The sequence below is a fragment of the Hyperolius riggenbachi genome, chromosome 4, assembly GCF_040937935.1.
Source record: "Hyperolius riggenbachi isolate aHypRig1 chromosome 4, aHypRig1.pri, whole genome shotgun sequence".
In the NCBI taxonomy this organism is placed as follows: domain Eukaryota; kingdom Metazoa; phylum Chordata; class Amphibia; order Anura; family Hyperoliidae; genus Hyperolius; species Hyperolius riggenbachi.
Genome location: NC_090649.1, coordinates 201,060,641 through 201,077,994, shown reverse-complemented (window position 1 = coordinate 201,077,994; position 17,354 = coordinate 201,060,641).

Here is a 17,354-nt window from a genome sequence, read left to right as displayed (position 1 = left end):
TGCAGATCACCAATAATCAGAAAATCCGTGCTTGCTGACACCAATCGTCACAGTAATCTAACCCAAGGCCGGCCTTAGGTTTCACAGCGCCCTGAGCGAAACCTGATTTTTGTGCCCCCCTCCATCTTTTCCCCGTGTGCGAGCACTCACACACAGGCTCATATGCAATTCACGTTTTCTCCTGAGATATCTCCTAGGACAGGGGTTCCCAACCTTTTTGACGTCGTGACACATCACGCCAAATACTTAGATCTCCGTGACACGTCACATATGTATAATAGAAAAAATACTATTTAACCACGAATGGATGGAAAGAGTGCATTATCCTGAATACATTTAAAAATGAAGGCTAGAACCTTTTAGGAATATTAATAAAAACAATCAGTGGGACAGTTAGCCTCCCATTTAGAATGATAGCACAGCACCGACAATTTGCACCACACATTGTAGCCACAGTGCACCCCCCCCCCCCCAAAAAAAAGCTCTCAGACTCAGTGTAGGTAGGTAGCCAGGTATAGGTGCCCCCAGTATAGGATCTCATGTGTAGGTGCCCTCAATATAGGTTGCCAAGCATAGGTGCCCCCAGTCAGTTGAAGGTCTCCATCCCCCTCATAGATAGCCAGGCATAGGTGTCTCCAGTATAGGTAGCCATGTGTAGGTGCCCTCAGTATAGGCAACCAGCTATAGGCGCTGTTATAAAATGAGATTAAATAAAAAATGTTTTTTTAAAAACAAAGTCCTCAGGAGACAGTAAAATGTGAATGTGGATTTTAATTAGACGTTATTGATCTTCGTAGATGTTCAATAAGGTACAGTTCTTTGGTACATCAGAAATATATAAAAACAGAATGAGTAAATTGCTGTATAATCTGTATATGGAATCTATTGTTTGTAGTATTCTTCTTTGAGCATATGTATATTTGAATATGTAAAGAGGATGAAAGAATGAATAAATGTGTGTGTGTAAAGGTCCGTACACACGCCGGACTGGAGGCAACGATGGGTCCGTCGTCACCTCCCGCTGGGTGGGTGTTCCAGCGACAGTCTGGCATGTGTAAAGTCTGTCTGCAGACTGATACGGCTGTTTCTAAGCGATCCGCCCATCTCTGGAATGCCCACGCAGCGGGAGGTGACGACGGACCCGCCGTTGCCTCCAGTCCGGCGTGTGTACGGACCTTAAGTGTGTGTGAAAATGAATGCCCGTCCAGACTTCCCTGCTGGTTCTTATATACACAACAGATGATAAAATCCTTCCTTATCTGACACTGGGTAAAGTTCCTTTTTAGGACTAGTCATAATACATGATCTTTTTCATATACTTCTCCTCCTATTCTAAATATCATCTGCCTTTTTAATTGGATCAGTAATAATGCTATGATGCAATCTTTGAGGTTTACTACATATGGTTATATCATAAACTAAGCCTCTTCATTAACTTAGAATAACTTAGGGTGGAGTTACATCACCCCCAACAACCACCACCTGTCAATCAAAGTCAGGGTGCAATTCCTGCAACTAGAAGCTTGGCTTGACAGAGATCTATATTTACACTCCTAATGATGAATGGTCTCGACCTCTGTGACCTTAACTCCCACAAGGAAAGGGACACATGCTAAGCTCAGCTCAGCTAACTACTGAAAGTTCATTTTAAACCAAGTAATATACTGTATATTAATTAACCATTAGTGTATAATTATCACTATATTAAACAATAGCTTTGATATCGCAATCGCATGACATCCTACAGACATAATTTCTTATCCAGCAGGGCCCTAGCTAGATAGAAATCAAATCCGTTAGTGATAGATCATTTGATTAACCACTTGAGTACCTAGGGCTTTCTACCCCTTAAGGACCGGCCACTTTTTTTCCATTCAGACCACTGCAGCTTTCACGGTTTATTGCTCGCTCATACAACCTACCACCTAAATGAATTTTGGCTCCTTTTCTTGTCACTAATAAAGCTTTCTTTTGGTGCTATTTGATTGCTCCTGCGATTTTTACTTTTTATTATATTCATCAAAAAAGACATGAATTTTGGCAAAAAAAATGATTTTTTTAACTTTCTGTGCTGACAGTTTTCAAATAAAGTAAAATTTCTGTATACATGCAGCGCGAAAAATGTGGACAAACATGTTTTTGATAACAAAAAACCCATTCAGTGTATATTTATTGGTTTGGGTAAAAGTTATAGCGTTTACAAACTATGGTGCAAAAAGTGAATTTTCCCATTTTCAAGCATCTATGACTTTTCTGACCCCCTGTCATGTTTCATGAGGGGCTAGAATTCCAGGATAGTATAAATACCCCCCAAATGACCCCATTTTGGAAAGAAGACATCCCAAAGTATTCACTGAGAGGCATAGTGAGTTTATAGAAGATATTATTTTTTGTCACAAGTAAGCGGAAAATGACACTTTGTGACCAAAAAAAAAAAAAAAAAAAAAGTTTCCATTTCTTCTAACTTGCGACAAAAAAAAAAAATGAAATCTGCCACGGACTCACCATGCCCCTCACTGAATACCTTAAAGGGTCTACTTTCCAAAATGGGGTCATTTGGGGTGTGTGTTTACTGTCCTGACATTTTGGGGGGTGCTAAATTGTAAGCACCCCTGTAAAGCCTAAAGGTGCTCATTGGACTTTGGACCCCTTAGCGCAGTTAGGCTGCAAAAAAGTGCCACACATGTGGTATTGACGTACTCAGGAGAAGTACTATAATGTGTTTTGGGGTGTATTTTTACACATACCCATGCTGGGTGGGAGAAATATCTCTGTAAATGACAATTTGTTAATTTTTTTTACACACAATTGTCCATTTACAGAGATCTTTCTCCCACTCAGCATGGGTATGTGTAAAAATACACCCCAAAACACATTATACTACTTCTCCTGAGTACGGCGATACCACATGTGTGGCACTTTTTTGCACCCTAACTGCGCTAAAGGGCCCAAAGTCCAATGAGTACCTTTAGGATTTCACAGGTCATTTTGAGAAATTTCGTTTCAAGACTACTCCTCACGGTTTAGGGCCCCTAAAATGCCAGGGCCGTATAGGAACCCCACAAATGACCCCATTTTAGAAAGAAGACACCCCAAGGTATTCCGTTAGTAGTATGGTGAGTTCATAGAAGAGTTTATTTTTTGTCACAAGTTAGCGGAAAATGACACTTTGTGAAAAAACACAATTAAAATCAATTTCCGCTAACTTGTGACAAAAAATAAAATCTTCTATGAACTCGCCATACTACTAACGGAATACCTTGGGGTGTCTTCTTTCTAAAATGGGGTCATTTGTGGGGTTCCTATACTGCCCTGGCATTTTAGGGGCCCTAAACCGTGAGGAGTAGTCTTGAAACGAAATTTCTCAAAATGACCTGTGAAATCCTAAAGGTACTCATTGGACTTTGGGCCTTTTAGCGCAGTTAGGGTGCAAAAAAGTACCACACATGTGGTATCGCCGTACTCGGGAGAAGTAGTACAATGTGTTTTGGGGTGTATTTTTACACATACCCATGCTGGGTGGGAGAAACACCTCTGTAAATGACAATCTTTTGATTTTTTTACACACAATTGTCCATTTACAGCGGTATTTCTCCCACCCAGCATGGGTATGTGTAAAAATACACCCCAAAACACATTGTACTACTTCTCCCGAGTACGGCGATACCACATGTGTGGCACTTTTTTGCACCCTAACTGCGCTAAAGGGCCCAAAGTCCAATGAGTACCTTTAGGATTTCACAGGTCATTTTTGTTTCAAGACTACTCCTCACGGTTTAGGGCCCCTAAAATGCCAGGGCAGTATAGGAACCCCACTAATGACCCCATTTTAGAAAGAAGACACCCCAAGGTATTCCGTTAGGAGTATGGTGAGTTCATAGAACTTTTTATTTTTTGTCACAAGTTAGCGGAAATTGATTTTAATTGTTTTTTTTTCACAAAGTGTCATTTTCCGCTAACTTGTGACCAAAAAATAAAATCTTCTATGAACTCACCATACTCCTAACGGAATACGTTTGGGTGTCTTCTTTCTAGAATGGGGTCATTTGTGGGGTTCCTATACTGCCCTGGCATTTTAGGGGCCCTAAACCGTGAGGAGTAGTCTTGAAACAAAAATGACCTGTGAAATCCTAAAGGTACTCATTGGACTTTGGGCCCCTTAGCGCAGTTAGGCTGCAAAAAAGTGCCAATCATGTGGTATCGCCATACTCGGGAGATGTAGTATAATGTGTTTTGGGGTGTATTTTTACACATACCCATGCTGGGTGGGAGAAATACCTCTGTAAATGACAATTGTTTGATTTTTTTTACACACAATTGTCCATTTACAGAGAGATTTCTCCCACCCAGCATGGGTATGTATAAAAATACACCCCAAAACACATTATACTACTTCTTCTGAGTACGGTGATACCACATGTGTGACACTTTTTTGCAACCTAGGTGCGCTAAGGGGCCTAACGTCCTATTCACAGGTCATTTTGAGGCATTTGGATTCTAGACTACCCCTCACGGTTTAGGGCCCCTAAAATGCCAGGGCAGTATAGGAACCCTGCAAGTGACCCCATTTTAGAAAGAAGACACCCCAAGGTATTCTGTTAGGAGTATGGTGAGTTCATAGAAGATTTTTTTTTGTCACAAGTTAGCGGAAAATGACACTTTGTGAAAAAAAAACCAAAATCAATTTCCGCTAACTTTTGACAAAAAATAAAATCTTCTATGAACTCGTCATACACCTAACAGAATACATTGGGGTGTCTTTTTTCTAAAATGGGGTCCGTTTCTTGGGTTCCTATACCGCCCTGGCATTTTACGGGCCCAAAACCGTGAGTAGTCTGGAAACCAAATGTCTCAAAATGACTGTTCAGGGGTATAAGCATCTGCAAATTTTGATGACAGGTGGTCTATGAGGGGGCGAATTTTGTGGAACCAGTCATATGCAGGGTGGCCTTTTAGATGACAGGTTGTATTGGGCCTGATCTGATGGATAGGAGTGCTAGGGGGGTGACAGGAGGTGATTGATGGGAGTCTCAGGGGGTGATTAGAGGGGAAAATAGATGCAATCAATGCACTGGGGAGGTGATCGGAAGGGGGTCTGAGGGGGATCTGAGGGTTTGGCCGAGTGATCAGGAGCCCACACGGGGCAAATTAGGGCCTGATCTGATGGGTAGGTGTGCTAGGGGGTGACAGGAGGTGATTGATGGGTGTCTCAAGGTGTGATTAGAGGGGGGAATAGATGCAAGCAATGCACTGGCGAGGTGATCAGGGCTGGGGCCTGAGGGCATTCTGAGGGTGTGGGCGGGTGATTGAGTGCCCTAGGGGCAGAAAGGGGTCCAATCTGATAGGTAGCAGTGACAGGGGGTGATTGATGGGTAATTAGTGGGTGTTTAGGGTAGAGAACAGATATAAACACTGCCCTTGGGAGGTGATCTGACGTCGGATCTGCAGGCGAACTATTGGTGTGGGTGGGTGATCAGATTGCCCGCAAGGGGCAGGTTAGGGGCTGATTGATGATTGGCTGTGACAGGGGGTGATTGATGGGTGGCAGTGCCAGGGGGTGATTGATGGGTGGCAGTGACAGGGGGTGATTGATGGGTGATTGACAGGTGATTGACAGGTGATCAGTGGGTTATTACAGGGAAGAACAGATGTAACTAATGCACTGGCGAATTGATAAGGGGGGGTCTGAGGGCAATCTGAGCGTGTAGGCGGGTGATTGGGTGCCCGCAAGGGGCAGATTAGGGTCTGATCTTATGGGTAACAGTGACAGGTGGTGATAGGGGGTGATTGATGGGTGATTGATGGGTAATTAGTGGGTGTTTAGAGGAGAGAATAGATGTAAACACTGCGCTTGTGTGGTGATCTGATGTCGGATCTGCGGGCGAACTATTGGTGTGGGTGGGTGATCAGATTGCCCGCAAGGGGCAGGTTAGGGGCTGATTGATGGGTGGCAGTGACAGGGGGTGATTGATGGGTCATTGACAGGTGATTGACAGGTGATCAGTGGGTTATTACAGGGAAGCACAGATGTAAATATTGCACTGGCGAATTGATAAGGGGGGGTCTGAGGGCAATCTGAGCGTGTAGGCGGGTGATTGGGTGCCCGCAAGGGGCAGATTAGGGTCTGATCTGATGGGTAACAGTGACAGGTGGTGATAGGGGGTGATTGATGGGTGATTGATGGGTAATTAGTGGGTGTTTAGAGGAGAGAATAGATGTAAACACTGCGCTTGGGTGGTGATCTGATGTCGGATCTGCGGGCGATCTATTGGTGTGGGTGGGTGATCAGATTGCCCGCAACGGGCAGGTTAGGGGCTGATTGATGGGTGGCAGTGACAGGGGGTGATTGATGGGTGATTGACAGGTGATTGAGAGGTGATTGACAGGTGATTGACAGGTGATCAGGGGGGATAGATGCATACAGTACACAGGGGGGGGGGGGGGTCTGGGGGGGGGGGTCTGGGGAGAATCTGAGGGGTGGGGGGTGATCAGGAGGGGGCAGTGGGCAGGATGGGAGATAAAAAAAAATAGCGTTGACAGATAGTGACAGGGAGTGATTGATGGGTGATTAGGGGGGTGATTGAGTGCAAACAGGGGTCTGGGGGGTGGGCAGGGGGGGGGGTCTGAGGTGTGCTGTGGGCGATCTGGGGCAGGGGGGGAGAAATCAGTGTGCTTGGGTGCAGACTAGGGTGGCTGCAGCCTGCCCTGGTGGTCCCTCGGACACTGGGACCACCAGGGCAGGAGGCAGCCTGTATAATACACTTTGTAAACATTACAAAGTGTATTATACACTTTGTATGCGGCGATCGCGGGGTTAACATCCCACGGATGACGCGATCGCTCCGCCCATGCCCTTAAATGGACCGCCGCCTCTGTGGGTGAGCCTGTCCTTAAGGGCTCCACTTCCCGGCCACCTCTGTGCGTTAGGCGGTCGGGAAGTGGTTAAAATCTCAAAACATCCAACATATTACAGGCGCCCCCTTGGAAGCCGGCGCCCTGAGCGACCGCTCCGGTTGCTCAGGTCAAAGGCCGGCTATGATCTAAGCTACCATGGGCTTAAGTCATTTTTGGCCCCAGTTCAAGGATACTTAAAGTCTACAACATTATTATTCTGATAAATGGATATTGCCCCATCTTCTGTAAACGTGGTAGTAACTAATACAGACCATAGTCTACCAAAATAGAGAACAGGCACAAGAAACAATCAGAAAGCATGCCCTGGCCTTGCCAGCCTACAATCCTATGGGAAAGGGGATTAAACACAAAAGCCCATATGCCATTAACTTTTCTCCAAGGAGATATTTTCAAACCTTATAAAAAAAATACCCTTATGCTCCCCCCAAAAAACAAGAAACTACTCAAAATAATATTGATATTACTTTTTAGTACCTTTCCTGTTCCTACATGCTGAAAAAATATTGTTTAGATAAGATAAAAAATATCTGCTAACTCTGGAGAAAAAGTAGTTGGATTAGGGCCAAAGTGATTGATTCACAAAGCTTACTTATTTTTCACCTTAACTATAAGGAGAGTTAACTCTCCTTAACTGTAAAGAGAGCTAATACATGAGATAAACAGATAAGGAGAGTTAAACCATGAGTTAAGTTAGAAAAGGGGAAAAACAGTAAATCATGTAAAGTAATTTAAGGAAAAATAATTTGTAAGTTGATAAGTAAGGTGAGATAATTCATCAGAATATATTTGTACTTCAGCCCCTTAGTGAGGTAATGAGTAACCTGTGTATTGGTTGTCAGTAAGTTTCACATTCTATGGGAATATAAACCTTGGTTAGGGCCTACCGATAATTAAACTATATCCTTGTCTGAGATGGTGAGCTTTTTTAAAGAGAAAGAGCTATTTAAAGCTTTCAAGACTTGGAGAGTGGCAAATATGTTCTGGGAGAAAATTCCAGAGCAGAGGAAAAACCCATGAGAACTGTTTTGCACATGAATGTGAGGAAGTGATTCTGGTGCAAGCTAGAAGGTGGTTTGCAGACCATAGGCTGTGGTTGAGGTGGTATCTGTAAATTGGTCAAGAGCTGAATGGAGGGGAACGTTTGTGGTGATTTTAGTGGGTTAAGATTACTGTAAATGTTTGAAATTGGTAAGTTGGATAATTGGCAGCCCACGGAGAACTTGGCAGAAGGCATTATGAGTTGCGGAGCAAGAGGAAAGGTGGATGAATCCTGCAGCCAAGTTCAGCATGAGCTAAAGAGGTGCCAACTTGTCATTTAATAGACCACATAGAAGAATGCTACAATAATCAAAATAGAATATAATGAGGTCATACACTAGCATTTAATAGTGTCATATGTGGTGAAAGGAGAAATGTAAATGCATATGTTTTTCAGTTGTACATAGCAAGATGTTGCTAGAGAACAAATGGGTGTTTTAATGGAATTACGCAGTCACATGTTACCCCCTAAGTAGTATGCTTGGCTTGGAGATGTCACTGATAATTATTGTTTATTCAGAAGTAGAGATGGGCCGAACCTCCGATTTTAGGTTCGCGAACCGGGTTCGCGAACTTCCGCGGAAGGTTCGGTTCGCGTTAAAGTTCGAGAACCGCAATAGACTTCAATGGGGATGCGAACTTTGAAAAAAAAAAATAATTATGCTGGCCACAAAAGTGATGGAAAAGATGTTTCAAGGGGTCTAACACCTGGAGGGGGGCATGGCGGAGTGGGATACACGCCAAAAGTCCCCAGGAAAAATCTGGATTTGATGCAAAGCAGCGTTTTAAGGGCAAAAATCATATTGAATGCTAAATGACAGGCCTAAAGTGCTTTAAAACATCTTGCATGTGTATACATCAAACAGGGAGTGTAATTAAGTTACTGCTTCACACTGACACACCAAACTGTTCACTGAACAGAACAGGTATGCAGTGGCGGGTTCACTGAACAGAACAGGTATACAGTGGCGGGTATACTGAACAGAACAAGTATGCAGTGGCGGGTTCACTGAACAGAACAGGTATACAGTGGCGGGTTCACTGAACAGAACAGGTATGCAGTGGCGGGTTCACTAAACAGGTATACAGTGGCGGGTCCACTGAACAGAACAGGTATGCAGTGGCGGGTGGGTTCACAGAACAGGTATGCAGTGGCAGGATCACTGAACAGGTATGCAGTGGTGGGTGGGTTCACAGAACAGGTATGCAGTGGCAGGATCACTGAACAGGTATGCAGTGGTGGGTGGGTTCACAGAACAGGTATGCAGTGGCAGGATCACTGAACAGGTATGCAGTGGTGGGTGGGTTCACAGAACAGGTATGCAGTGGCAGGATCACTGAACAGGTATGCAGCCAGGAAAAGCTAAGCCTAACTAATCTTTCCCTATGAGAGACAGACAGGCTGTCTGTCAGCAGCTCGCCCTACTCTCTCTAATGCAGGCACACGAGTGGCCGTAATGGCCGCCGCTGCCTGCCTTATATAAGGGGGGTGGGGCTCCAGGGGCTAGTGTAGCCTAATTGGCTACACTGGGCCTGCTGACTGTGATGTAGAGGGTCAAAGTTGACCCTCATAGTGCATTGTGGGGCGAACCGAACTTCCGGAAACGTTCGCCTGCGGGAGGCGAACGCGAACCACCGAAGTTCGCCGGGAACCGTTCGCCGGCGAACCGTTCGTCCCATCACTATTCAGAAGTAGAGGTGAGTTGAGATACTGATTAGCAGGAAATCTTTAGAAGTGATGGGAGTGCTATTATCAATGAGACCTTTTCAGTTTTATTATGATTAAGTTCTAGGAAGTGAGAGGACATCAATGAAGTTATATCACAAGGGCAGTCATATATATGAGATCCTATGGCCCTGTCTGGAAAGAAATATTATATTTTTGTGCAACTCTTGCCTGTTCTTATTATGGTTTATTTGAAGATTTTTGTGTATTTGACCAATGACCTGACCACCAATAATTTTTTTATCACAAGGCAACAAAATGCACCTGACTTGGAAATAAAACTCAGCTGCTATGATGTAGCAGGAGCATTCAGTGCTTTCAGAATCAGAATCAGAATCAGAATCAGAATCAATCAGAATCAATTTATTTTCGCCAAGTATGTTTGCACCTACAAGGAATTTGTCTTGGCAGTTGCTTAACAAACACAAACAAAAACAATACAAGGACAGACAGTGTGAATATTACAAGTTAAGGACATTATAAGTATAGTGGCAGTAAGCAATGTGAGAATTGTTCATGTTTAGTTCTGTGCTGATTACTTTCAGTCCTAGCAGCTCTAACGTGGTTCAGCATTAAGTATGGCTACCGCTTGAGGAAAAAAGCTGTTCCTGTGTCTGGAGGTTTTGGTAGCGATTGACCGGAATCTTACTCCTGAAGGCATGCGCTGGAAGATGGAGTGAGCTGGGTGAGAGGGGTCAGAGGCCATTTTGGTTGCTCTCTTTCTGCACCTGCTAGCGTAAAGATCCTGCAGGGAAGGTAAGCTACAGCCAATTATCCTTTCCGCTGATCGGATGATGCGCTGCAGCCTCCCCTTTTCTAATGCTGAACAGGAGCCGAACCATACAGTCATAGATGATGTTATGGTGGATTCGATGATTGCAGTGTAGAACTGCACCATTAGATTTTGAGGTAGGCCAAACTTTTTCAGCTGCCATAGATGGTACATTCTCTGTTGCGCTTTCTTGACAATAGTGGCGGTGTTGTTGTCCCATTTTAAGTCGTTTGAGATCATGGACCCAAGAAACTTGAATGACTGTACTTGGGTTATTGTGGATCCATTTATGGTTAAGGGGAGGTGCTGGGGGGGAGATCTCCAAAAGTCTATTATCATCTCCATAGTTTTGAGAGCATTTAGTTCCAAGTTGTTGCTGCTGCACCAGGAGGAAAGCTGTCCCACCACATGCCTGTATGCAGACTCATCCCCGTTTTGTACGAGACCAACTACTGTTGTGTCATCTGCAAACTTCAGAACCTTAACAGATGGATCTGTGGAGATGCAGTCATTGGTGTAAAGTGAGTACAGCAGTGGGGAAAGCACACAGCCCTGGGGTGCACCAGTACTGACTGTCAGAGAGCTTGATGTGTGTTTACCAAGTCTAACACGCTGTCTTCTGTCGGTTAAGAAGTCGGTTATCCATTTGCAGATGGATTCAGGTATGTGTAGCTGGGAGAGCTTGCTGTGTAGCAGAGATGGCATTATGGTATTAAATGCAGAGCTGTGATCTATAAATAAAATCCTGGTGTAGGTTCCTGGGGTGTCTAGATGTAGTACATAATGCATACACATGTTCACGGCATCATCTGCGGATCTATTAGGCCTGTAGGCAAATTGCAGAGAGTCCAGCAGGGGATCTGTGATGGATTTCAGATAAGGCATTATCAGTTTTTCAAATGCTTTCATGACCAATGATGTCAGGGCAACAGGCCTGTAATCATTTAAACATGTAGGTTTTTTTTTTTTTTTTTTTTTGGTACAATAGTTGAGCTTTTAAAGCAGTCGGGAACAATTGAAGTTCTAGAGATGCTTTGAATATGTCTGTGAATACAGGAGCTAATTGGTCGGCACAGAGATTCAAGCATTTCGCAGAGATAGCGTCTGGCCCCATTGCTTTCTTGTTTTTTTGTCTTTTAAAGAGTCTATTTACATCTGATTGGCATATTGTTAGAGCATGCACATCTGGGGACAGGTCAATAGATTGTGTCTGGTCTGCTGTGTTGTGTACATACTGAGGCACCGCAGGGGGTGGAGACGTTGGCTGGCATGAAGAATGTTCAGTTTGCCTGTTGCAGAGTCACAAACCATGCTTTGTCACAAACCATGCTTTCAATTAGAATGGTGTGATGGAGGAGAGGGGCACAACTATAGCCACAGCAGTCATAGCAACTACCATGGCAACCAAGAGAATGTGTAGGCATAGCTATAATGGTAACGAGCGTACAATACTACATCAAGTTTTATTCAAAGGAGAAGTGGGTGACATAGTGGCTAGCACTTTCATTTGCAGTACTAGAGCCCAAGACTTGAATCTCTGCTATGACATTATCTGCATGGAGTTTTGTATGTTCTCCTTAGCTAAAATAGATTTATTCTGGGCATATCTGGTTTGCTGAGAGATCACCGAGACATATGGGCAGATCAATTGTCTCCCCCTTAAAATTGACCTTAGACTATGGTAGGAATTGTCTATTTACTTTGTAAAGCACTACAGAAGATCATGGCAATGATGGCAGTGCTATATACTTTAAATAAACAGTAATATTAATAAATAAATATCATACAGCTGTGCCTTATTTGGGATCCTATCAAATCATTTTTGTTTTGGAACATGCAGTGGTGTAGCCAGTGAGAGATCATGGGGCCCCAAAGCAAACCTTTCATGGGGGCACTCTTAAGCAAAGTCACCTGCTCCTACCCTATCGATATGAGTTAGTTGGACACTTTACAGTCTCATGCAATTGACACTGCACAGAATTAATGGGCACATTGGGCAGTGAGACAAAGTCAGAGGTTGGAGAAACACAAGAAATTTAATGATGAATATATTAAGTACCCACTGGGTCCTCTGTGCTTCAGGGCCCCATAGCAGCCGCTATGATTGCTATGGCTTTTGCTACTCCCCTGGGAACATGGAGGAAACATGTTGAGTCACATTGGTGGCTTCATGCTTTACTGGGAATGTTTGCACACTAGAACCATGTGCAGGCTATGGTGACATTTTTCCGGTTACCTTAAGTCAGCCATGATCCTTTGGAAGCTTATGCATGTCCAGCATGGTGCACCTGGAAGGTTAACCAATATGAGGACTATATTCTCTGTGGACAATATGGAGCTATTTATCCATGTACTAGTGAGATACTTCTATTATAGTTTATATGCCACTGGGGCTTGATCTCATCCTGCTGTCCCACTACAATTGGCGGTGTGATTGGCAGTGGGTGGTACTGCTATATTACACTTTTCAAGAATAGCTACACTCTTCCCACATTGGTCACTGTGGGGCAAATTCATATGTAATAGACTGCCTGCACCCATTGTTGCATCTTCTGTGGGACTCTTTTGCATGCATGCTACAAGCTAGGAACATTGTTGCACTGGAGGAACTGTTTTCTTAACTTATCTGCACTTGGCCCATGGGTTATTGAGTGAACTTTGTCCACTTTATGCTGATCCCCTTCTTTTTATTTAATGACAGGCCAATCAGAACATTACATATGAAAGGGCATTGGCATTTATTTGTGAGCTCAATATCTTCACTATTTTTGACCTAGTGTTGTATGTGGATCACGTTTGATATTTTGTAAAAAAAAAATCTTCCCATAGAAAAACGATCACAGTCCCCCTGATTTTCTATTTATGAATTATTTTTAATTATTTCTAGGACAGTGCACAACCAATAGCCCACTTAGTTCTTTGATGTGTTCCTTTAACCAATTAAGCCTATCTGGACAAACATTCTCAGCCGTTAGCCCAGCGATCAATGAATGGGATTATAGATCTTGTTCATTTACCAAAGCCCCCCACAGAAAAACCGACAGCCTCTAATCAGAGGCTGCGGTTTTTCTGAGTTACAAAAAGTTTCCTGTCCTTCTTCCTGGCTTCCTGGAAGCGTACGATCACGCTTACAGGACTTATTCACTGTGGCCATCTTGTGGCCAAATAGTAAAACTACACCCACATCCATTTTTTAAATAAATAAATAAATAATTTTAAACGTAAAAAAATGTGTTTACACTAAAAATTACCCACATAACATTTTTAATACAAAAAATAAAAAAAATTACAATTAAAAAGTAAAATAAAATAAATAGTTACCTAAGGGTCTGAACTTTTTAAATATGCATGTCAAAGGAGTATATTAATATATTTTTTAAATTATGGGCTTGTAAATAGTGATGGACGCAAATTGAAAAAATGCACCTTTATTTTCAAATAAAATATCGACGCCATACAATGTGATAGGGACATCATTTAAATGATGTAATAATTGGGACAAATGGGCAGATAAAATACATAGGTTTGTATTAATTTCAAACTATAATGGCCAAAAACTGAGAGATAATGTTTTTTCTCCATTTCTTTCTTAATATTCCTGTTAAAATGGATTTAGAATAAATTAATTCTTAGCAAAATGTATCACTTTAGGAAAGCCTAATTGGCGGCAGAAAAAACAAGATATTGATCAATTAATTGTGATGAGTAGTGATAAAGTTATTGGCAAATGAATGGGAGGTGAAAGTTGCAAAAAATAAACAACCCTGTGGGCTTAAGTCATAGAGAACAAGGACCTCTGGTATTTTACAAAGGACTAAAAGGAACCTACAGAAAAGCTATCTTAATTTAACATTGTTGAAGTTAGCAATCTCAGCATCTTCTCATTTACAGTATCTCAATTTTTTTTGTAAATATTTTATTATATTCTTTTATAGGACAACACTGCACGTATAACACTTTGATACAATGCAAAGTAGTCAGTGTACAGCTTGTATTACAGTGTAAATTTGCTGTCCAATCAAAACAAGGCAACACACAGCAATTACTATAATGCTAAAACTGCTCGCAACAAAAGTGAGTTCACCCCTAAGTGAAGAATGTCAAAATTCTGCCTAATTAGACATTTTTCCGTGGGTTCTGTTACTCATTGGTCTTACAAGGTCGCAAGTTTGAATGGGGAGCAGGTGTGTTAAATTTGGTGTTATCACTCTCACACTCTGGTCAATGAAAGTTCAACATGGCACCTCATGGCAGAGAACTCTCTGAGGATCTTTAAAAAGGAATGGTTGCTGTACATAAAGATGGCCCAGGCTGTAAGAAACTGAGTTTCAACATGGTGGACAAGACCATACAGTGATTTAACAGGACAGGACAGGTTCCACTCAGAATAGGCCTTACCATGGTCAACCAAAGAGATTGAGTGCATGTGCTCAGCATCATATCCAGAGGCTGTGTTTAGCAAATAGATGAATGAGGGCTGGTAAGATTGCTGCAGAGGTTGAAAGGGTGAGTGATCAGCATGTCAGTGCTCAGACCATACACCGAACTCTGCATCAAATTGATCTGCATGACTGTCGTCCCAGAAGGAAGCCTCTTCTAATGATGAAGTCAAGCAGACTAAGGTCATGGATTACTAGAACCATGTCCTGTAGTCTGATGGATCCAAGATACACTTATTTGGTTCACATGGTTTCAAATGTGTGTGGCAGCAACCAGATGAGGACTACAAAGACAAATGTGTCTTGCATGGTGATGGGAGTTACAGGGGGCAGGTGTTTAGGGGCTACATGAATGCTACCGACATTGGGGAGCTACAGTTCATTGAGTGATCCATGAAAAATGAAACATTTACTGTGACAAACTGGGCCGAAGGGCAGTATTCCAACATAATAACAACTCAAACACACCTTAAGATGGCCACTGCCTTGCTAAAAAAACTGATTGTAAAGTTCTAGACTGATCAAGCATGTCTCCAGACCTAAATTTTATTGGGGTTCTGTGTGGACTTCTGAAACAGATGGTGGAAGAGCACAAGGTCTCTAACATCCACCAGCTTCATCATGGAGGAGTGGAAGAGGATTCCAGTGGCTATCTGTGAAGCTCTTGTGAACTCCATGCTCAAGAGAATAATTTTGACACTCTTCACTTAGGGGCGTACTCACTTTTGTTGCCAGCAGTTTAGACATGAATGGCTGTGTGTTGAGCTATTTTGATGGGACAGCAATTTAAACTATAAAAGCTGTACACTGACTACTTTACACTTTCATTGTATCAAAGTGTCATATGTTCAGTGTTGTCCAATAAAAAGATAAAATAAAACATGTATGTGAATTTATTTTCCAAAATCATCATTCTTATTTTAATTAGATTGGAGATTTGGTTCCTGCTAAAGGAAACATATTTGTTTATTTCCTTGACCAAGGACATGTTCTGGCCCAAAAAAGAGTAGACGAAAGGCAGAGAGGAGGTAAGCTCCATTGTGTGACAATGTTTTTATTAATGAACAAGCCACAAAACCATGTGTATTTTTATTGCACTCGTTCGTTAATAAAAAATTTGTCACGCTATGGAGCATTCCTCTTCTCTCCCTTTTGTCTCCTCTGCCAAAGTTAAAAAACAAAAGCAAAACACCAACCCCTGTACACTGGGTAATGGACAAGGAGCGTTCCTTCAAGGAACCGTGTGGGTGTGGATGGCTGCACTGAGCTACACTTGGAGTGTCTGACTTAGCGGCAAACGTGCACATGGGTTGACCACTGGAGGCAGGATGCCACAGCACTACTGAGCCAACTGTTGGTAGGAAATCCTGAAAGGAGAGATAACCTTGTTCTGCTATATGAAGCGATTTACCAGGTAGATTGCCGGTTATATTGTTGTGTACACCAAAATAGGAAGTAGAACATGTTTCCTTATTAGTAGGTGAAAATTCCATTGTGCAGGTGCGTAACAACAGCCATAGCAGCTATTGGACCCTGGAGCATAGATGGCCCAGTGGGTACTTAATGCATTCACCTTTAACTTTCTTGTGTTTCTCCACCCTCTGACTTTGCCTCAGTGCACATGAACTATGTGCAGTGTTACTTGCATGAGAATGTAAATTGTCCAATTAACACATATCCATAGGGTAATGGCAGGTGTCCTACATCTAATGCTAGGTAGGTACACACCATACAATGTTTTGGCAGATTTACCTGCCAGACCGATTATTTCCAACATGTCTGATCCAACATGTCTGATCATGTCTGTCTGATTGTTCAGTTCTATGAAAATCCATTAAAAAAAGTAAAAAAAAAAAACGATAAAAAAAAATAAAATAATCACAAAGTCGAAAAATTGGTTGAATTTAGATCAGTCATGTTGGAAATAATTGAACTGGCAGGTAAATCTGCCAGAAAATTGTATGGTGTGTACCTAGCATTAGGACCCCATGAGGGATGGGTGAATGTGGTTCCTTGAAGAAGTGCTCTATGTCCATTACCCAGCGTATGTTTTTTATGGGGGGTTTGGTGTTTGAGGGATGCCAATTGGGGGCCCATCATGTGATTTTAAATCAATAAAGTTTTATATATTTATAGTTCCATGAGTGGCGGTTTGCTTCTTTTGTTTTTTGGTTCTTGTAATTTGCAGACCAGCCTTTCCCGCCTCTTTAAGGGGTAAACTCATAGTATTGAATGACCTGTGCACCAGAAACATCATAAAGCCGGGTTTCACATGATCCGCTACAGTATGAACAACAATCATCTCTGCTTTTCTTCTCTTGACCTAGAAGCGCACGATTTCTCATCTCCTTGTCCTTCCCAAAAAAGAGTAGACTGCTTTTCATGTTATTACTGTACATTTATTTTAGCATTAAAAGTTATCAGTAAAATCCATCTGTACACCACTACATGGCTCTTCACTTGC